Source organism: Numenius arquata, chromosome 5 (genome assembly GCF_964106895.1).
Source record: "Numenius arquata chromosome 5, bNumArq3.hap1.1, whole genome shotgun sequence".
NCBI classification, from domain to species: domain Eukaryota; kingdom Metazoa; phylum Chordata; class Aves; order Charadriiformes; family Scolopacidae; genus Numenius; species Numenius arquata.
The window spans coordinates 21090743-21113716 of NC_133580.1; positions in this window are offsets into that span (position 1 = coordinate 21090743).

Here is a 22974-nt window from a genome sequence, read left to right on the forward strand (position 1 = left end):
TCTTCAACACGGTGGTAAAAATTGCTTCATTATAAACTATTTCACAGCAGCAGACCTCGAAAGTTTCTGAATTAGAAGCAAATTGCACTGTTGATTACATTTTTTATTTTTTTTTTTCAGATCTTGATTCTCCAGGAGATGAAACACGTTTCTTATTGCTTCCCTTCCCAGGGGCCCGGGGCAGTAATTGCCAGCCCGACGCAGGGCAGAGGCGAGCCGTGCCTCTTGGCAGCACGCTCTGCTCTGTAGCTCTATTAGTCCCTCTGATATCACCCCCTTTTCTCTGACTCTGACTGACCGTTTCAAGGTTTGAAAAAGAAAAAAAAAAAAAAGAAAAGGAAAGCCTGGTAGTACAGAGCAGTTTTACACAGGTTTGATGTGACATCTTCGTCTGCAAGACAGCTATTGCCTTGAAGGTATGTTCCTTCAACAGCACGGCTGCTCCGTGGACCGGCACCCTCAGTGGCCACCACGGACAGGATCGTCATCGCTGGTGGCACCCGTGCTCTGGGAAGCCCCCCTTCTGCACAGCCTGCTGGCAGTCCCCACAGAGCTGGTTCCTCCTCTGAATTCCCAAACGCTCCACCTCAGAGCAGTGACTCACCCAGGGTGATTTCACCAACAGCCACGCTCTGGACTTGGATGAGCCCAAGTGAATTTCCCCAGTCCAGCAGGGTACTTTTCTTATAAGGAATTACGTGCTATTGGTCTGGCAGGATTTCCCATGGATGAGAACACATAGCATTTTATTCTGTTTTCCACTTGTTTTTATCCCATTGTCTTACAGCTGATTATTATGTTCTGCTAGAACAATGCTGTTCCCAAATTAGATTTACCACAGATGCCCAGCCTCCCAAATATTGATAATTAGAAAGTGTCCTTCAGATGGAGGTAATTGTCCAATAGGGGAACATCGATAAAGCAATAGAGTGGTTAACAAAACACTGAAAATGTATGGATACACCTGAAGCTGTCTGATCTGGGTCTCTGATCTGGGTCTTCTCAAAGCAAGCAAGCGAAAAATAAGGTTAGTCAGAGGACAGACTCATCACCATCGTGAAGCCAAATTGTTTCTTATAGGATCGTGTGACTGAAAAGATTCTAGCAGGCTCATCTGGCTGGAGGCCAAGGAGATATGAGTGAAGGTACTTGGGAGACTGCAGCTTCCTTGCTGTAGCCGGCCATAATTACTCTGAGCAAGAAGGTTAGTCAATACCCGCGTACATCTCTTGTTCATATTGCCTGTAATTCATCTAATCTCATACGTACACCTTTTCAAAGGTATTTTTTTGGTTCTCTGCACTGTGATGGAGCAACAACAGAAAAATAATGCTTTAATAGCAGTTGGCATTGATTCCTGCACCGGAGAACTGCTGAGATGATGGCAGACTGTGCTGTGAAGCGCTGCCATCCATGGAGAGCGACTGGAGCTATTTGGGTGATGTGGTATTGGCCAGCGTTAGGAAAAGGAAGGATAACAAGGAGGCCTGGCTCAATGCTTCTGGGTAAAGCTAGCCACTGTATCTACGCATCATGAAACTTCACAGTCAGTCTTACAATTTTGCCCTGTTGTTGGCTATTTTGTGCGATGCTGTACCAGGGACCCTCGGCCTCCGGAGAACCGGGCTGACGGTACCTTCCCTGGGAGTGTGTTACTCTTCGGCACCTCCCTGTTTCCAATGCGTTTCTGGATCTAGACAGGTATCTCCAACTGTTTCATACGTTTCAGTCCTTAAGATGCCCTCACTAACTTCCTGGCACAAATGGGAAGCCTAAGGACTCTCAGCCCATGTTGTGTGTCTGATCCCAAGCTTTTCCACTCTGGAAAGCGAGGAGGTGATTTCTGGTATCAGCTAATTCCTGCTGTTGTCTCTGCCTTATTTTGTTCCTTGCCAAATGCTAGAAAGTGGGTTGCTATTGTCTTAGGCTTCTGTTTGGATGTATCAGTTCCATAAATTAGTTATGTATGAAATCAGAATGGTTTTTTAAACACTTTGAAGTTTTTACAAGCATGACATAGAGTAAGAATAGTACGGAAATAGACCGCTATTTCCCCTTACTTTGAAGTTATGAAAACCACATCTAATTACAAAGTGATTAAGACTGAGTCACCACAATTGTGTCTCTTCTGAACATAGTTTTGAAGCAGTATTAATACTCTTAAATATAAACCATTTCATAAATAGGAGTGCAGGAGCTGCGAGGTTAGACTCTCTGTGCAGTCTGAATTTTTTGCTGAACGCCAAGTTGCCTTTCAGTGAGTGACAGCGTTACATGAAACATCAAAGCCATTCTGTGTGCTGCATGGAAAAAAGACCTACCCGCTTAAAAAAGCAAAATCAATGATGGAAGACATTGCTTAGTTGTCTATTTCTACAACTTTTCCTAGTCTTTTTTAATAATCATTTATTTATAAGTTGTAGAATTAATGCCTGAGCTGCTTTAAAAAGAGGACCTGGGGATACTCCAAGGTTAACAATCGTATTTTTATTTTCATAGTGTTCTATTTCAGTTATTAAAAGCTATTTCACCTGTGATAACAGTTACCCAGAACAACAGATAATTGAATAGGTTTAATGGAGCCTTGATTTTAAAATACATGCTTTGAATGACAATGTGCAAAGTTAAATACGTGATGGATGAGCAAGATTAAGTGGAACAGAACTCTAATCTGCCCTAGATAATATAGGAGACATTAATATAATTCTAAAATACCTGTAGTTAAAGACTACGAATGTCATAGTCAAGGAGAACATGGATGCCACTAGCAAACATTATGCTCAGGGTCTGGGCGCAGTTTTACGTAGAGCAGGAGCCCCTGAGCAAGCTGAATCTGAAAACCTGGATTTGAACACATCCGTAGGACAGTACACGCTGGTTCTGACTCCACAGTAGTGGCAGCTCGGGGAGGTGTGGATTAGTTTTGGGTTAAAACCCCGGTCTTGTTGGGTCCATCGGGGCTTTTGCTCTGCCCTCCAGCCCACTGGGCGCTTAGTAGTGCACAGGTTGTGTCCCTTGTGATGGCCAGTTTTGGAAGATGGATGAGCTTTCCATAGAAATATTCAAATTATCTTTTTAAAGCCCTTCAGGTGTGAACAGAGCAGCTGGGACAAGGTGTTCCCTACTCCCGATTTAATCAGAGGCTCTCGGTGTCAATGACGCAAGGTTGGTGAACCTGGCAGTGCTTCAAAACTATTTTAAAGAGACACACGAAGGTCATTTAGGGATTTACAAGCGTAACAACGGTTAGTTAAGGATTCCTGCATGTGAACAAGCCCAGTCAAGGGATGATGCCTGCTGAGCACTGCTCCCCTCCAACAAAGCTGCCTGCAGCACTGGTGAAACCATGGACTTGTCCTGTGCTACTCTCATCTCAGGAAGGTACTCCCCTTATTCCAGCTCTGCCAGGACATACTGTAGAAAAACAGGCAGTCTCTTCATACCAAATTCATTCCTTCTAGTGTCAGACAGTGGGCCAGTGTTTAGTAAGTACAAATTAAAGCAATTTGCAGAGTAACGTGGGATTAGAAAGACGTTTCTAACGTTATCTAACAGTCCAGAAGAAAATAGTATCAAAATAATAATACGGTTAATTAAAAACAGTCACAAGTGTGCCCTGATCCGTTTATGCACTGTTAAGAAATACAAAGGCACCAAGAAATTGAGTGCAGTTACTTCCCGACATCTTTCAACAGAAAATCCCAAACAAGCATGCAGTCAGGAGTGAAGCCAGAAACCCCGGGGGCAGAGGGCTGTAAAAAAGGCAGCAATATTGCAAAGCAACACGCTGGGTGCGATCTGAGCACCAGGGAGACGCCGAGGCTTTGTGCATTGGGAGCTGTGTTTCCAGGAGCCCTGTGTCCTGGTCGCAGCCCCACAGACTCTCTCCCCGCATCGCTCCACAGGAGCACTGGGAACTTGGTGTGATCCGGGGATATGGCTGGACAAAAGGTTTTCTAGAAGCTTTGTCTTTTTTAGCATTCCCGTTTTGTATCAGATTGATTTTAATCAGAAAAGGAAAGATACCCTGCATGTTCTCCCTCTTGAGACAGCTTTTCTCCTAGGCAAAACAGGGGCATCTGTGCTCGCAGGCAGTTGGGCTGGTTTATCAGACCACCTTGTTAAGGATTCCGTTCAGAGCCATATTGCACTGAGTCATCTGGATCAAGAAAAGGACTGTTTTCAGCCACCAGACTAGGATGATAAACAAGTCTCATCAGACGTTTTACAGGGTCATGGGTTAATAAGACTGTAAATCTGAGGGTAATTTCTCTGAAAGCCACAATGAAGTCATAGTCTTCAGCACAGAATGTCAGCTTTATTGTTCCAACATTATTTATCTGAGAAGAGCAGTTACAGGTAATTTGTGAACTGTGCAAAAACATGAACTCATGCATAATAATCTTAATGGAGCTTGTTTACATCTTCTTCTTGTGCATAATTAGCAAAACATACGATCCAAGTTGTTCTCCTCATTTAGAGCCCTGTTTTGGCTGGTCGACACAGCGGAGTTGGTGTTGCCAAGAGCTATACTGGGTAATGTTTTCTGATAGATTTACTGTGCGAGATCTGCGCGCAGCAGTAGGATCTGTAAATTTATGACAAACCGATCAAGGCTATCATAAACAGTAATATCTGCTGGAAACGAAAGCTGCAGTTCTAGCACCAGTGTTTCCCCTGTGCCATGCGCAAGCGAGTGTCATCAGCTGCGTCTCATAAAAGCCTCACATTGAGCAACTGGTTATATCGTGGCCTTGAGATTGGGCCTTCTAATTGGATACGCAGAGTGAATAGCTTAAGTTCAATTAGGTGCTGCTGGCTGGACAACCAATAGCAAAATGCATGTCTCCATTAAATATTATTATTAAACTCTTTCATGTACTTGGTTACTCTGACACTTGGTTACTGGAAATCGGTCTTTTGGGTTGTTTTGGTTTGGTTTGTGTTTGGTTTGGTTTTTTCTTCCCTACTTTGGCATTATTTTAAAGCATCCAGTTAAATTAAAAACAGCAGTAGATGTTATTTAACATCTTTCTACACACTTCACAGGAAAGCCAGCCTTGTTTGTATCGCTGTAGTTATGGTACCAGTTCTGAGGCTGATCAAATGTTTGTTGCCAATTAGGATTTGGTGAACTTTTACCTTTTTTCCTGCTTTCAAGCCAGTTCTGACTCACGCAGATGTAATAGGTTTCTGAGAAATTGTTTATGTAGCCTGCTCCAACGGGAGACGTATTTGCAGAGAGATCTCGGAAAGTTACGTCTCCCCTATTCACTCTTCATCATGTTGCGATGCATGGTTCGCTTGCTAATTATGTTGTTTGCTTCCTTCTTGGATTTAGGAAGCTATTTCAACAGCAAAAATCAGCAGGGTTGAATAATGCGGGTGGACGGGCTCTCCTAGACAGCCTCAGTGAGTAACCTGTCCTCTCCCTGACTGTCCCAGTTCCTCCGCAGCCCCCCCGTGCCTCCCGAGCAGGGCTCTCCTGCTCCTCCTGCCCTTCCTTCCTTCTCTGCTTTGCGTGGGCAAGAGCCGACCCATATCCACCTGAGAATCTGGCGCAGAGCCCCTGTTCCTCACCAGGGATTTTGGCTGCATTTCAGCTTGCTGTGGGTTGATTTTCTTGTGCTTTTCCTCCCTCCCCCCCCCCCCCCCACCGGCGTAAAGGGAGAAGGAGGTTTGGGCAACAGGTATTTGCCTGTTGTGGAAAGTGCTGCTGGAAGGGGGAAATGTAGGCAAGAGCCTACAGAGAGTAGATGAGGTGAGAGTGCAGATGATAGGAGGGAGGAAAGAGAACTCCACAGCACCATCGCCCCCCCATCAAATCCCAGGAGTCACTCAAGCCGGCTGCAGCCACTCCTCCTGCCTGGACCCGGTGAGCATCTTCCACACTCGAAGCAGAGCTGAGCCAGGGAATTGGAAATGCTGAGTTGTAGCTGCTCCATCTCCAGCTCAGTCGCTTCCTCATTACCTTCTCTGGTAATTTCTCCCATTTTAGCTGCTTTTCAGGATATGCTGTGGCAGTCTTTGGGGGAGAGCACCCTGTTCCCGAAGGGAAGGCAATCGTGCTTCTCCTTGACACCCCTCTGTGTTTTCACCCTGCTCCGGGATCTCTCTCCCTTGACTTTGATGCTGCCATCTTCAAATGATGACAGCTCATTAGCACAGCAGAGCCAGGCTTTAATTTCCCCAGATCAGAAGGCTTTCATAGCTCTGCGGTGTGTGTGATCTGTCCAGAAGGTGTATCTGCTTGAGCTGCAGAGAACAGGTATACCTTGCATGTAGCAGTGTCCCACATGTGCAGGCAAGAGAAATTGCTTATCATGTCTTTCCTATAAATGAGGTTCTTTTAAATAGCCAGTGAGCTCAGCATGGACTTTTTCTGAGTCTGAAACCTTTCACTTTTGGAGTTTTCTGGTCTCACTGAGCCTTAATGGTGCTGTGCTGTATCTGCAGCACAGAGTGCTCCCAACCTGCAGCTCTGCTCCAGGTACTGCTTGGAGCAGGTATCCTAACCCCCTAGATTGGCTCCATAGCATCTCACACAGTCTGGGGGTTTGGTGCCTTATCAGTTTCTTTAAAAAAAAAAAAACAAAACAAAACACACAAAAAAACCCACACAAAACCAAACAGAAACCAAAACCCCAACAATTCTTGTTGGTATTTCAGCTACAGGGACAAGATTTTCCCAGTGAAGTGTAGTTCAGTTCGGGATGCTCCACCATTATTGCATTACTACTGCTCACTTTTGCTGTTTTGATTTCTTATGCTGCGGTGTGGTGGCACAGGCCTTGTCCTGGATCATCTCCTCTTGGCACCTCTCCGGGACCTGCGACATGCGGTTCTGCTGTGGGGCTGTCCCCCGCAGGCATCCCCGTGTCTGTTCACCAGCTCCACTGCCCCAGGTAGCATCGCGGTCCCCGGTGATGACCATGGAGCCTGCAGGCAAGTGTCCTGGAGCAGGACAAGTGATGAGGAGCAGACAGCGTGGGGTTTTCATTCAGATGGACATCTCGAGGGAGGATGAGGTTTCCCCCAGCATGGGCCCATTGATGCTATTCCTCTGTACCAACACCCTGCTCCCTTCTGAAATTGCATGTGTCCAACCCTGCACAGTATTTCAGGAGATGCCAGGTTGTTTCTTTGTGGCTGTTTATGTCTTCAAATGTTTTTCCTTTTATTGCATACTTCAGATGCAATAAAAGAGAAATGAAGGGGCCATTAAAGGAAAATGCTCTTCCCTGGCATTTATCTAATCTGTGGGATGTTTCCAGAACTGCTCCTGGGTGAACGCTCCCTGCACTATTTGCCCTGTTATCGTGATGTGATCCTCTCTTTGCTTGCCAGTGCCCCTTTCCCGGGGCTGGTGTCCCACCCCTCCAGCTGGGTAGGTAACCAACAGGTAGGACTCAGTTGCAAAAAGCAGGAGCCCGTGGCTGTGGGCAAGTACTTCAACATCTTCTCTGAGCCAGGCCACCTGGTTTCAGCCCTTGCTGAAAAGCTTGGCAAAGGGCTACTCATTCCTTAGCTTTCCGTGTTGCTGCTGAGGATTTGGTACCTTTAGGAAGGTGCCCAGAGGATGCAGCTCTGACCTTACCCTTGTGGTTTACAAACACAGCTCCTTCTAACACATGGATCATGAGCCAGCCCTGCAGCACGTCCTGCTGGTCCCCTGCATCTAGGGGAGAGAAATAGCATGAAAGTATGTAATTAAAACTGGCTGACCCATATGCACACGGAGCATTTCTTGGGGCACAGGTTTTCTTTTTTTCCTGACACCTTAGTGTTAGGGAGATTCTGGGCTGAGCCTGGTCACTTATCAGGGGGATGCAAAAGGCGCAGTCCCAGCGCACGTGCCCTTCCCCTGCCAGTCCTCACCACCCGGCTCCAAAGGCATTTGGAAAAGTGACTGGGGACTTATTAGCAGGCAAAGTGACATATCTTCCACTGGCTTTGGGGAAACAGCTGAGCGGTTTGGAGAGGTCCAAAGCAGCTGCAGTGGGATGTGGACATCCTCCGTGGAGGCCATGGGCGAGAAGCATGGCCTGGAAATCAGGAAACCCCAGCATCAGTAAACAGACACCCCTCTTTTTCTTTTCAGCACTGATGTAGAAGGCAATAAATGATGAGACTGCTATTGATTTTTCAATTACAGCCCTTGCCTTGTGACTTCTGCCATCTGCTAGGGCTGAAGGTACCTTGAAGGCATCCTTATTTTAAATCCAACTTCATAACCAGTAAAATATTAAAGAAGGGCAAAATAACCTTGTCAGACAAATTCGATACTGGTTTTCTGATTGTTCTCTTTACAATAAGTTTACAAGCTTGGTTGATTAAGGTAAAAGGATTATAGTAGAGACTCTCCCACCTTGCGAATCTTTCCTGCTTTGAAAACAACAATATGAAGAATTTATAATCTTCAGCAGTATAATTTATAGTCAGCACTGGACTCGTGTAGAATAAGCTGATTTTAATATAGCTAAATACAAGAAGAGGTACAAAGCAAAATAAATGTAGGCTGTGTGGGCAAGACAGAGAAGTTTTTGCTTTAACAGAGTGTTTCAGAGGAGAATTTATGGTTTACAGTTGCCAGATGTTCTAGTGTTTGTGCTGGCCCTTGGTCTCTAACTTGGGGGGGCTGGTGGCTGGTGTCAGCTCGGTCACAGCCAAAAAACTGAGCTGATCTCTGTCGTCCATGCTGCAAAAGCGAGGGGTGACCGCAGAACCCTCAGCACCATTGCTGCACCCACAGGACCATCCTGCTCCTCCTCCAGCCCCTACAGATCCAACGGCTTCATCCCTGGCTCTTCCCTTGCCCAAAGCTCATTGCCGCCATGTGTTGTTTTTCTTTTCAATCCAACAAAGTCTTACCAAGCCTTATGCCGGGAGGAGAAGCTCTCTTTGTGCTGGTGCTCAGAGCTGTCAATGGAGACTTAATTTGCCTTTTACAATTTGCAGTGCTCTGTTGTCCCACCGCCCAAGTGTGACCCCGTCCCAGTGGTGGTCGATACTTTTGGTGGGTGGCATTGGCAGTGATCTTGCGTGGGCAAGGAGAAACCTGTCTCTCAGCTTGTCATGAGGAGACCACTTTAATACTGCTACAGGTAAGCTCACAGGAGGGAAAGGGCCTGAAGATGCAAAAAACCACAGGTGTGCCTGGGGACAGGGAGCACGGGGCTCAGCAGGCGGCTCCGGGTGCTCGGACCCCTCCGAGGGTGCTCACACCCACTGTGAAGGGACCTCCCTTCCCCAGTTTGCCGTTCTGTTTAACCGTGTTTTGAGCCGGAACGTGGTGGTGCTGGCAAAACCTGACATATTCTGTGTGGCAATCGCAGAGCGGCGGCCCTGGGCTGCAGGAGTGTATTCAACTCTCCAGCATTTTCTGCACAGCCCTGCTTTATTTTTGTGAAAAAAAGAAAAAAAAAAAATGTTCATTTTTGGCATGGGTCTCTGTTACAGGAAAAATAACAAAGAGAGAAGTTATTTCTTTTTTTTTTTTTTTTTTCTTTTCTAATTGCTTCATGTAGGTCTCCTAGCTCATGTGCTGATAGCAGTCTTTTTTATGTTAGTAAAGGGGATTATTGGTTGTTTCTTTTCTTTTCAGTTAGGGGTATCCATAATAACACAAGCCCCTTGCTGATCTCTCTACTGGTGTTAGTAAGTCTCCCAGAATCAAGATATTTTTGTGGTGTTCCTTGGTTGTTTTTTTTAAATTTTGAGGGCTGACAGGACCAATATCTCCCAAGGAATTGTCAATGCAATGTTAGAAACCATACTAACAGTAACATGATTTGTCTCGTGAGATACTCCGGAGAATCAGACAAAGCATCAAAAGCCATCACTAGAGTTTCTTTCACAGGGCTCCTTGTGTCTCTATGGGATGCATTGCAGACGCCAACAGAGAAATTAGAGGGAATTTGGGATATTAAGAAATGATTGAACAGCAGGGCTGGCAGGGAATGAAGAAAGTAATTTTGTCCCATGCTTGCTCTGAGGCAGGAACCCCCTATGTGAAGATCTCTGCCTGCCCCCATCTCAGGAGCCCCAATGGAACCATTTCCAGAGGTGAGAACCATCCAGCCCTCTGGTCCTGTCCAACCCTCCTTTCCTCTGTGAGGAACAGACATCAACAAGTGCTTGTCCCTGTCAGCTTACGCAAGGTCTGTCTTTTTGGCACGTAATTTACTTTTTCTTTGCTTTTTTTTTGGTGAAGTTTGTTGGAAATCTGATTTTATCCCGATGCCTCTCCCAGGGCAATTTCAAACTCATTTGAGATTTGAGAATTCACGAGCCACCACCAATGCTATCTGCCTGCCTTGCGCTTCTGGTTCCTGCACTGAAGAGGTTAAGTTTCAAGCCGAGGCTTCTGTGGGATGACTGAAAAAAAACCAAAAAAGACATTTTCCATAGCCTGTGTCTGCCACAGGAGTTTCTGCTTTCATTCCTTCCCCTTCACTACCTTCAGCTCATCTTAAAAGCTGCGATGGTAGTTGTGCTGCTGCTCGGAGCGGTGTTTGTGGCTGTGACCATGTAACTCATGCACTTCAAAAGGCCGACGTGCGAAAGGACACGGAGCGATCCCAAATCGTCCTGTTCTTGCACTGCCTGCAGCTTCAGAGAAAGAAGGAACACGAGGCACTAATCACTTTGTGCAAGAGGCATTCAAGCATGCCTCAGCAGCTCCATCGCCCAGGCCGTTATATCACAGGGTTAAATTAGACTCTGGCCTTGAAACCTATCTGTGGCGGAGCAGGAGCTGTAGCCTTGAAGCCACCCACATCCCATGTAATTCTCTGGAAATTATGCACTTTGAAAATGCCTGTCTCTGCTGAGCTTAAATCTTTTCTTATGGCTCAAAGTGCTCCTGCCTTCTTCTCCAGACTTTTTCTCCCTTCTCCTCTCTCCACCGTGCACCACGCTTAGAACATTGTCTCCTAGAGCATCTTCACCAGAAAAGATCCTTTTTATCATGCGTACAGCAGCGTGAAAGAGAGCGCTGTGCCAATCGTCAGCTCTTCTCAGGAGTTACTGCAGCCAATGTATTTATCTCCCAATCTTATCTCCCCCCGGCAGTCCATTCACAGGAAAAAAAAAAAAACAAAAACAAAACAAAACCAAGAAGAAAGCAAGACTGAAGCCTTGATTATGAATAGGTTTTGCAGAGAGGCAATATTATCTGCTTAAAAAGCAAGCAAACAAACAAAAATGCACACAATGAAAGCCTGTCTCTCCTTTTGTCCTCTGGATGCAGCTTTGCTGCTCTGGATGTGAGAGCAGAAATGAGCAAACTATAATATAATCAAAATGCTTAGCGATGATGAATGTTTTGGTACCTGTATTTAGTGGCAATGTCGACTGCCACTCCATTAATAATAGGTATGTTTGCAGTTCAGTGGAAGTAAAATGAATCTATAGCAAGTCTGGGTAGATACCACTATTTCCACTTCAATGGAAGCAAATAGCAAAGTCAGGTCTTTTATGACACCTAATCAATGATAAACCACCCAATAGGGCATACGCAGGAAAAGTGCTAGGAACTCCAATAGCCCCTGTGAGCCTGCACCAGTCTGGTTGGACTTCGTTTGGTCCAGCAGGAGCCACTAGCAGCTGTAATACACTATCACTTCTATTTAATTTTATGCCAATTATAAGGTGCACAAAGCAAGAGGGTCATACAGTGTAAATCAGGACAAGGACCGTGCTTTCTAATTTGCTCTTGCAGTGTTCCTTGCTCTGTCAAATTGTTCATTAGCAATTATGATTAAAAAGTGAAGTTTTTAATTTGAACATTGAAAAATTACTTCTCAACAGTTTTCAACATTTTTCTCTGAAGTTTTTTATTAAGACAAATATTGAAACTACTTAGACCTACGATTTGGTAGAGATATTAATCTACATAAAAAAAAACACATTAAAAACATGGCACATTTATTCTGAATCTTGAAAGCCAAAAGCTCTTTTCTGAAACATTTACATTTTAAAGCTCAAAGTAACGATAATGAGGTCTGCGTTATTATGAAAGTCTTCCATAAAGAGGAAGACTCTCAGTGAAAACCTTGGATTGTTTTTCCTTGGGAACGGCATGCTTTCAGTAGGAGTTGTGTCTCTCCACTGGATGTAACCCTCGCTGTAAAACAATATGTGAATGAACCCAGTGCCAGAGACTTAATCCATTTCTCCCTTTCTTCCCCAGTGAATAGCATGCTGCTAACAAGCACTCTTAGTACTACAGAGCATTTTCGCAGTTGCTGGAGGTGGGGACTCTGTCTCACTCATAGATCCCAGGATAAGAGCGAAGGAGAGACTTGAGCAAGGCCGAGAAATGTTTGCTCTTGCAGCGAAACGATGAAAGTAATCTCACCATACATAATGCATAATAAGAGTGTGTGGACCCTCCTGAGACAGCCAAGCAACCCTTTAATAACGAAACACTTCACCTCTGACAACAATGGGTCTTTTGAATTGCTAGGTCTTGGAAGAAATAATTTCTGGTTTGATTGGAAAGATTAGATTTATACCCAGATAAACCCTGGGCCGGACTGAAAATGTCTGGGAATATTTGCACTGTCCTGGACAGTACAAATGCGGGAGAGGGGATGGCTCCTGGGGCTGTGCTTGAAGGGCTTTCTGGGTGCCTCTTGTCATGCACAAGAGCCTGGAGACACTTAAGAAAGTTCGTTAGAGGATATATTTCCACTCCCACTTTCTCTCTCTCCTGGTCTCATGACCTCTTCTTGTCTATTCTCCTTTCTTTCATTAGCACTTTATATCATTTGACACTTCATCAGGATGATGGCCTGTTTACTGTATGCAAATAATTCCTGAATTATGCATGAATAATTATGAATTTGCGTATTGGTTTCCTGAGCTGGCATATTGCCATGTAAAATTAGCTTCACTTGAGTGTGAGCACAAAAACATGCCGACATGGTCAAATTAAAATTGAAGGAAGAGCTCACCTTGAAGGGAACACAAACTATTGAGCTGCTGCTAGAAAAGAGCACAGTACAGCTGGAGCCCGAGAGACTCCACCATGATCCAAGGCCTTGGCGGGTACTGGGGCAATGGTGTTTGATGGGACGAGGTCTTTTTGGATCGTAACATCTCTACTGGATCAACACTACCTTCCAGACACCATCTTCACATACGGCAGCCCCTGGCTTGGCTCATTCATCCCTGCCAGTGACGTGGTCAGAGGTGGGCTTTGGGACCTGGCCTCACCACGCACACCCCTCAGGAACGGCCTGCAACGTCCAAACTCCTTGCTGGAAGACACAATGGAGATCTGGAGATCTGAATGGGGACCTGAATCCTTTTGTGTTTTCCCTGGGTTTGTATTCTGACAGGAGTGGGTCCCACTTCAGTCACTGGAGCTAACTGGGATCAGTGTGGGGACTCCTGAGGCCACACATGTCTGTCCCTCTGTGCTGATGTATGCTCTGTCCCATCCTGGCAGAACTGCAGATGAGTTACGCTAGATAACTGTAAGTCAATTAATTAAACTGAAATGGGGTATTTAAATTCTTTTTCTCTGCCATTATAATCTCCTACAAAATCTGCTTCTGGGCACCAGCCCGCCTCTGCCCAGATGAGCCCATCTGATTAAAAGAAGCCTTTAAAAGCTGAAGGCGCCTTGTTTTCTCTTGCTCCAGCACTATCATCTTAGGAGGCTTTGCTGAGCAAAACCCCTCAGCAGACCCACTTTGAGGAGCAGATCTAAGAAGTGGGGTGGAGGTGGTAGCAGCCCGTCCACAAGAAAAGAGTACAAGTACTGAAGGACTTTTTTCCTTTCTAATATTTCTGCCAAGATGACATGGGATGGACTTGGAGAAGGGCTGAAGACAGAGGTTCAGGAGGCACAGAGAAACCACTGAAGAGCTGTTCTCAGTTGGCAACAAGGGCTAATTCTGGTTTGAACCTCTGTTGCCTCTTCTAGTAAGCTCTTTGCTAGGTTTACATTTCATAGTTGCAAGCTCCTGTGTCTCTGCAGAAATGTTCCGGTTACCTCTTCTCCTTGAATTCCCTGCCAGGACAGAGCTGTTGGTGACAACCTCCTTGAGCAAACCTTAAAAAACCTGCACCAGCCTTGGGGTGATATTACGGTGCTTTGGTCTGGGTTGTGTGACAATGGTTAATTCAAACAATTGTCATTAATTATGCTATCTGAAATATTATCTGAATCATGCTGTCTGAAACGTGTTGTACGTGTTGCAGCACAGGAACCCCAGGATCAAGGCATATTGCTGTTCTGTGACCGCAGGCGGCCTTGACTCTGCTCCGGGTTCGGTGGGTGTTATGCTGGATCAGTTTGCGTTTTGGGGGGGGGATCTGTTTAAACTCATGGCTGCAATGAGCAAAAGGCTGACATTTTCAAAAGCATCAGTTTTGGACAACAACAAAATAAACCGTGTCCCTTTTCTTAAAATCTTATCAGTGGACATGTCATTCTCCCACTAAGTCTGCCGTTCGTCAGAAACAGAGTTTACTGTAGTAATTTTTTTCTGTTAAAAAGAGAACCAGTAAAAAAATTATAATAGTTATATTACTTTTTAGTGTGAATCTGATTTCTTACCAAATGGAGACATAACATTTGCTTCACTTGCCTTGCCTGGTTAGCACGGTTTCATGGGGCCATAAACTCAGTGACATCTATAAAAAGGTGAGCTGGGCTCCTTGCTCCATCCAGCAAGTGATGAAGAGGACTAAATGAATCTGAGCAAATCCCTACCTATGGACAAAGTTGAAGGAGAATTTAATGACTACTTTTGCAGAATCAGCAGAGATAAGGTATGGTATTTTGCTTGTCCAGTATCACATTTCCTTCAAATTCAAAGAGTGCTTCCTCTTATCTCTTATCTATTTTAACCAAACTCCTGTACTGGGATTCAGGACAGGGACCATGTTTTTTGTTGCGCGCACGTGGATCATCCTGCCTAACTGAGCTGTGAATGCTAGTGGGATGCTCTGGTTAAAAAATGAGCACATTAAATAATAAGTACATTTAATATGTATTAAAAGAAATATAGGTTTACTTTCTATAATATATTTATTTATTTATTAATACTATAGAGTAATATATTATAATATAAATAATATATTGATATAGAAAATGGATATATATTTAATAAATATATTAAAAATATTGTGTTTCACCAGTGTCTCATGCTGCGGTGAGTGCTGGAGCCTTCCCAGCTTCCCTCTTTCAATCCTTTCCTTGCTCTCTGCCTGGGAAGGGCTTGGGGGATGCCAACTGATGATGGCCCTTTCTGTAGCGCTGAATTGTGCTGGTTCCTGGGCAAGTGTCCTGATCCGTATTGCTCAGCCAGCAGCTCCACGGGCATCACACAGGGGTGGTGCATCTGCACTCGGGCAGGGAGGAAGGACACAATGGGGGAGCTGGCAGAGCTGCTCTAGAAAATATCTGGGGGATGGTACTGAGCTGGTAGCACAGGATGCTGAGACCGCAGCTCAGTTTGCATCATCACTGTCACCCTGTATTCCCCCCATTTTGGTTCCAGCTCAGAAAGTGATTACTGGGATCTGTGATCAAGCTGCCTTTTCTGCTCACTTTTCCCCCTCTGCAATTTATCCACTGGCTCCAAACTGCCCCTGTGGATGAGGCTGCTGGGCTGGAGCAGGGCTGGGGGTTCCGGAGGGCAGGGTGCTCTGGGCACCCACCTGGCCCTGGCTCTCCCCTCACCATTGACCACCTCCTGTCTCGCCCATTCCTGACCCCCCCGCCGTCAAACGCTGGGGTGCTCTGGTCCCAGCGTTACCACCTCATCTCTCAATGTTCGCGATGATTTCATTAACAATAACTCAAGACGATCCTCTCGGTGCAGACGTACGTAATCTCCTGGCTGGGGATTTGAACTGGAGAAACAGAGACATGTGGCACCGGGTCCAACCCGCAGCACTGAGCGGGTCCAGAGAGGGAGAGAGCAGAGAAAGAAAAGGGATTTTCTGGTCCTGCCACCTCAGGAGGGAGGGAACGGGTGGGCTGTGGGCAGCATCCCTCACCAGTGCCACGGGCACAGCTTGAGGAGGGCTGAGTTTTCACCTGCTGACAGTCTCCCCCTCTGCCAGAGCAAAAGGATGTTTAATTGGGATGGAAACGAGCCAGCACCATCCTACATCCTCTGTTCTCTTCCTGGAAGCTCGCAGGGAGGCTGAATGGGGATTTGAGCTTTGCAGAGATCTGAGATATTTTTTCCCCAAACACAAATATTCAGCCTACTCTGCTCGTGCTCTGTCTTTGTGTATCTTCCCTGTTTTTCATCTGCTTCCCGTGTTTTTCTTATCATGACAATGTTGGTAAAAGATAAACACTGCAGCGAACAATGCTGCTTTAATAAAGCTGCAGTTAAAACAGTAAAAAGAATGCAAATTAAATACCATAATCATTTAGAAGCTGTAGTTTCTATTAAATATAAGTACTTTCCATCTCAGCTTTGGAACGTGGGTGGATTCTATTAAATTTGATTATTTTCCTAGAGGATTGCAGGGTAAAGGTGTTTCACAAATGCACAGATAGCAAATGAGGGTGATTTCTTTCAAAAATGGTACAGAAAGGTGCAGTTGTTAAATATATGGACGATAAAGACACTCTGTTATTGACTCAACCTCTCCTTTCTCTTTTCAAGTCTGCTTTTTTCTGATGCTGCTGTTCTCCAGAATGAATCTTTTCAGAAACATTAATTATATATTTATAAATATAAACAGCAGTAAAGTTTGCTCCTTAGTGGATTGGAATGAACTTTCCTTTTGGCTTCAGTCAGAGCGGGACTGATCACCCAAGAGCTGAGCCTTAGGGCTGGGACTTCAGTGACAAAATTCAGCTCTCCGCTCAGACACTGCCTGTCCCCGGGGGCACTGCCAGTCTGTAAATACCACATTTTTCAATATTTACAGTTTGCCCCTGGACATGTGAATGCTGCAGCCAAGTCTTGGCTAACAGGAGACATCTGCTTTTCTTCCACATCTTTGCAGGCAGCTCCTGTATGTGACCATGCAGCAGTTGTGGAAAGCATCCTGTGGCAACCTGCTCTCCCCAGGTACTGCGCTTAAAATGGAGTCCAGCACTCAAACTCTTCTTGGACCTGGACTTCGGTGACCACTTTCCAGGTAGTTCCAACTCTCCAGGAAACCTTGCCATCCCGGTGCCTCTTCATAGCCAGTAGCTAAATTGGCTATGGTAGACCTTAGAGCCCCCTCTAGTCCCTAAAGGGGCTCCAGGAAAGCTGGGGAGGGACTCTTGATGAGGGAGAGGAGCCGTAGGATGAGGGGGAACGGTTTTAAACTGAAAGAGGGCGGATTTAGGTGAGATCTGGGGAAGAACTTCTTTGCTGTGAGGGTGGTGAGAGCCTGGCCCAGGTTGCCCAGAGAAGCTGTGGCTGCCCCATCCCTGGAGGGGTTCAAGGCCAGGTTGGAGGGGGCTTGGAGCAACCTGGTCTGGTGGGAGGTGTCCCTGCCCATGGCAGGGGGTGGGACTGGATGGTCTTTAAGGACCCTTTCAACCCAAACCATTCTGTGATTCTATGACTCTAAATGCTTTACAGGAATACTGAGCACAGCAGATTTCATGCAATTTTGTGAGGGTAGTTGAAGGGTGGCTGCTGTACACCACAGCTTTGTGCTGCCTTCCAGTTGGTCGTTGGCTCTTCTTGAACCATTCTTTCTTGGCAATTTCTGTTGTTGGTGTATTCTTCTGTAACACTCATGGAGCTCTGGCAGGGTTATGGACTTGGCAGTGCAAAAATTCCTGATGTTCCTGTCATTTTTACCTGCCAGGGAATCTGAATCCGCTTTTCTGTTTCATTTGTTCTGAATTTCCCTTCTGAGAAAAAAATCAAGGACTCAGAAATATGAGATGGCCGAGGGAATGTCCTTGCCTTTCCCTCTGGCCAGCTCACTGAGCTGTGCATGCTGCTCACGCGAAGATGGGTTATTCCAAGCTCTCAGTGCTCCTCCGTTTGGTGCCCATGGAGCGCTGCAGTGCCAGGAATGCCCACACTCCAGAAATGGCCATGCTGAGCCTGGGATTGCTGCAGAGCCTCTCATTTTGCAGGTGTTTGGTGCAGTGTGGGAGGGTGCAGCATCGCCTGCTCGGGAGCAGCAGCACGACATGAATCAAAGGCCACCACAGCGTGACACTGTCCATAGGAAGCTACCTCTGGTCAGAATTATTCTTGAGATAAAAATACACTGCACTGGATGGTGGAAGTGAATTATGGATGATAGGGAGAATAAAAGAAGATAAAAGAAAAAGTCCCTCTCCTAGCCTTCTGTCCATCTGCAGCTCAGCAGCACATGTTGAAATCACTGCGAGTCCCTTACCCACGGTGTTTTTTGGGGCATAAGGAGGTCAAAACCTGTGCCGGTTGTCTGAGCGGAGATACCTGGTGGTGCTCCAGTTTGGGAAGGCCTCCTGAATACCTGGAGAAATTGTACATGTGTCTCAAACCAGGCCTCACCTCCAGTATGCGCTTTGAATTAGGTTTTTTAAAACTCCATAGTGCTGTATGGAGAAACTGCATCCTTCTGTGCTTTCCCACTTGTGTTTACAGCAGCAACTTTGCTGAAGTTGAGCCTGAGATAAACGTGGGCATGTGAAAAGAAAATTAGCTTCCATATTATTTCATTCCATGTAAGCGCAAAACAGTAAAAAAGCCTGAGGATGTTTTTCACTCTTTTATGGTGAAAATAGAGTGAGAAAACAGATTCTGGGAGCTATTGGTGCTAAACCTCATCATCTGTTTCTGTGAAGCTTGGAGAGTAGCTGTTAGTAGATCATTCAAGGTTAATGTAACTGATCTTATTTTGTTGATTGAATAAATGATTATTTCCAGAGGGATTAGTTATAATCCAGAAGTTAACACGTCATTTCATCTTTGATGGTGTTCGTACAAATCTTTCCTGTAACCTTTCAGGCAAACAGCCCTGCTAGCTCAGCACTTTTTATTGAGGGATTTGTTACAAATCAAACCATGGTGGTGCATCTTCACATTAGAGCTAGAGGGGAATATTCTGATGAAACACTTTCTCCTCTGAAAATACCAATTGATTGAAAATTAAATGTTTCACAGAACTTTTGCCAAGTTGTATGACCCTTCCTTGTTTCTTTGCCAGTTGGCAGGGCGGGAGTTCTGGGTTTCTACACCCACTTTCCTTGGAATCCTGGTTCGCATGTATCCTCTTAAACATCTGTAGCAGGTGGTAAAGGGCAAATTCTGCAAGCCTTGTGCTGAAAAGTCCCTCTGTGGGACTTCATGCATGTGCAAACATGACTTGGCAGATGTAAGGGACATGAAACAGGGACTGGGAAGGAAGGAAGCTGTGTGGTATCTGAGGCTGCATCCTCTCTAGGAGCTGTTGTACCAGCAACCCACTCACCTGGAGGATGCTGTGAAGCAGAGTCACCTTTGGCTCTGTGCACAGGGACAAGGAAAATATTTTTAAAACAAGGCGTCTTTCCAAACCTAATCAGCCAAAACATTTTTATGCCTCACTGATACATGAGAGGCTGAGGGACTTGGGTCTGTTTAGTCTAGAGAAGAGAAGACTGAGGGGGGATCTGATCAATTGCTTATAAATACTTAAAGGGTGGGTGTCAGGAGGAGGGGGCTGGTCTTTTTTCAGTGGTGCCCAGGGATAGGACAAGAGGGAATGGGCACAAACTTGAATATAAAAAGTTCCACCTAAACATGAGGAGGAACTTCTTTACTTTGAGGGTGGCAGAGCCCTGGAACAGGCTGCCCAGAGAGGTGGTGGAGTCTCCTTCTCTGGAGACATTCAAAACCTGCCTGGATGCGTTCCTGTGCAACCTGCTCTGGGTGGACCTGCTTTGGCAGGGGGTTGGACTAGATCATCTCCAGAGGTCCCTTCCAACCCCATGTGATTCTGTGATTCTGTGATCTTGCATAGCTTTTTAAACTTAATTTGCACTATTAAGTTTGTAAGGAGGAGGATACACAATAATGCAAGCGTGGATATAGAAATTTCTTCAAAATGTTTAGAAGTACATCACTTTGCCTTAGCATGAGGTGTATTAGTGAAAGAATATGGCCTCCTAATGCCAAATCTTTGCTTTCTCACCATGTTCTGCTAGAGGAATCACAAACATTGGAGAAGCTCAGGCAGTTACAGCATCACTTTCTGTTGGGCTGGTGCTTTTTCATCTTTGCAGAAGTCAATGCTTTCTGATGTGGCAGTAAAATACCATTCACTTTCCACGAAAGCAAATGGCTGTTTTATTTTGTTATTGCAATAACACCTTGGAGCCATAGTGAGTAGGTCTGGAGTTTGGAGCGCTGTTGCCGGGGGAAGGTGCCTGCTGCGGGTGGGTTTGCTTTCAGGTGCCTCTCGCGCAGGAGCAGCAGTGCGGAGCTGGTGTGCATGGCCAGGGGGTCGGGACTGTGCTCAGCACCCAGCGCTGGGCTACCACATGCACTGGGGCTCTTGGCAAATAATTTGCCATGGGAGGCATGTCCCGAGAGGCTGCTGTATGTTCCAGGCACTTACAAGCTCCGGACCCTCCTTTTCATGCAGCGATAATCATTGTCTCCTCAGCAGCAGATTTTGCCTCTGCCTGCTGGTAAACTAATATTCCTCTGAATGCTTCTGTCTCTCCATCTGCCTTGTGCAGCCTCCTCCGAGCTACCCGCAGCATCCTCTGCCTGTCCCTGGAGAAAGTTCAGTGTTCCTTCCCTCATTCCCCGTGGTGAATGGAGCCACCCCCCCACACACTTCCCATCTCAGCCACCCCCTCACAGAGGGTGTGCTGAGGAAACTGGCTGGGCATGGCTGGGGCTCCTCCCTTGCCATGTAGATCGGTCAAGAATCCGTAAAAAGTGCCACACCTGGGGACCGTACAGGGGAGGTGAGGCTGTGGTGCAAAGCGTTGCTAGTTCAGCACCCATGGACAAGCAAGGCCCTTGGGTGGGTTTGTTACAGGAGCACATTGATCCATTGAGCACCATCGGCAAGTTTGCAGATGACACCAAGCTGTGTGGTGTTGTCGATACACCAGAGGGATGGGATGTCTTCCAGAGGGGACCTGGACAGGCTGGAGAGGTGGGCCCAGGTGAACCTCATGAGGTTCAACAAGAGCAAGTGTAGGGTTCTGCACCTGGGCCGGAACAATCCTCGGTATAAATACAGACTGGGGGATGAGGTATTAGGAAACAGCCTTGAGGAAAGGGACTTGGGGGTGCTGATGGACGAGAAGCTGGACATGAGCAGGCAATGTGCACTTGCAGCCCAGAAGGCCAATCCCATCCTGGGCTGCATCAAGAGGTGTGTTGCCAGCAGATCCAGAGAGGTGATTCTGCCACTTTGCTCTGCTCTGGTGAGACCTCACCTGGAGTACTGTGTGCAGGTCTGGAGCCCTCAATATAGAGAGGACATGGACCTGATGGAGCGGGTCCAGAGGAGGGCCACGAAATGATCAGGGGGCTGGAGCACCTCTGCTACGAGGACAGGCTGAGGGAGCTGGGGTTGTTCAGCCTGGAGAAGAGGAGGCTCCGGGGAGACCTCATAGCGGCCTTCCAGTACCTGAGGGGGGCTACAGGAAGGCTGGGGAGGGTCTGTTTACAAAGGCCAGCAGTGACAGGACGAGGGGCAATGGCTTTAAGATGGAGAAGAGCAGATTTAGATTGGATATTAGGAACAAGTTCTTTACCATGAGGGTGGTGGAACACTGGAACAGGTTGCCCAGGGAGATGGTTGAGGCCCCTTCCCTGGAGATATTCAAGGTGAAGCTCGACGAGGCCCTGGGAAACCTGGTCTAGTTGGGGGTGTCCCTGCTGACTGCGGGGAGGTCGGACTAGATGACCTTTGGAGGTCCCTTCCGGCCCAGACCATTCTATGATTCTATGATCCCCCTGAGGGGGTGGGATGTGCTGCTGGGCTCAGTCTCCACATCATAGGACTCCGAAGATGGTCAGGGGACTGGAGCACCTCTCTGCTGAGGAAAGGCTGAGAGCCCTGATGCTGTTCAGCCTGGAGAAGAGCAGACTGAGAGGGGATCTCATCAATTCTTATGAATATTTAAAGAACAGATGGCAAGAGGATGGGGCCAGGCTCTTCTCAGTGGTGCCCAGTGACAGGACAAGGGGCAACGGGCACAAACTGGAACATGGGAAATCCTGTCTGAACACGAGGAAAAAATTCTTTCCTGTGAGGATGGCAGAGCCCTGGAACAGGTTGCCCAGAGAGGTGGTGGACTCTCCATCTCTGGAGACATTCAAAACCCACCTGGACATGTTCCTGTCTAACCTGCTCTGGGTGCCCCTGGGGGTTGGACAAGATGATCTCTAAAGGTCCCTTCCAGACCCTGCCACACCATGATTCTGTGATCTTTCCCATCCCTCCCCGTGCAAGATGCCTGCTGAAACTCAGAGCAGGCAGGACGCCGGGGCTCTCTGGGGCTGCTGAGGGCTGGCTTTAGATTGCAGTCTTGGATTTAATCACTGTTTTGACAGGCTGCAAAAAAATATTGCTATTGGCACCAGGAGCAGAAGGAACATGAGGAGCCCCAACAGCATAAACCCAAGAACAAGCGCTTGTCTAGCTGGGGGCTTTTCTCTCCCCTGAAGTTCAGCATCTGGCAGCAAATGGCAGAGGTGTAGGAAAGACCTTCTCAGAAATAGGTGGCAGGCATCATTTCTAAGGGAAAGTATTAGACAAACTCAAGAATTGGGTTCCAGGGAGAGGTGAGTGCTCTCAGCTGGTTTGCTTTCAAATGCAGTTCCCATAAATAACAGCTTACAGGCGTTAGGTGCGATAATGATTTCAGTGTTCCTGTCAAAGACTAAATGAGCTGAGACCCTGTAAGCTTCACTCCCTAGACCTGCATATCTGATGTGTCCTAAGATGTAAAGTTTTCCCCAGCTCATTCTATTTACTTGTGCACATAAATAAGAAATTATATTGAACCTGTTGTATCTGTCAAGACATGGTTCTTGTGGGGAAGAT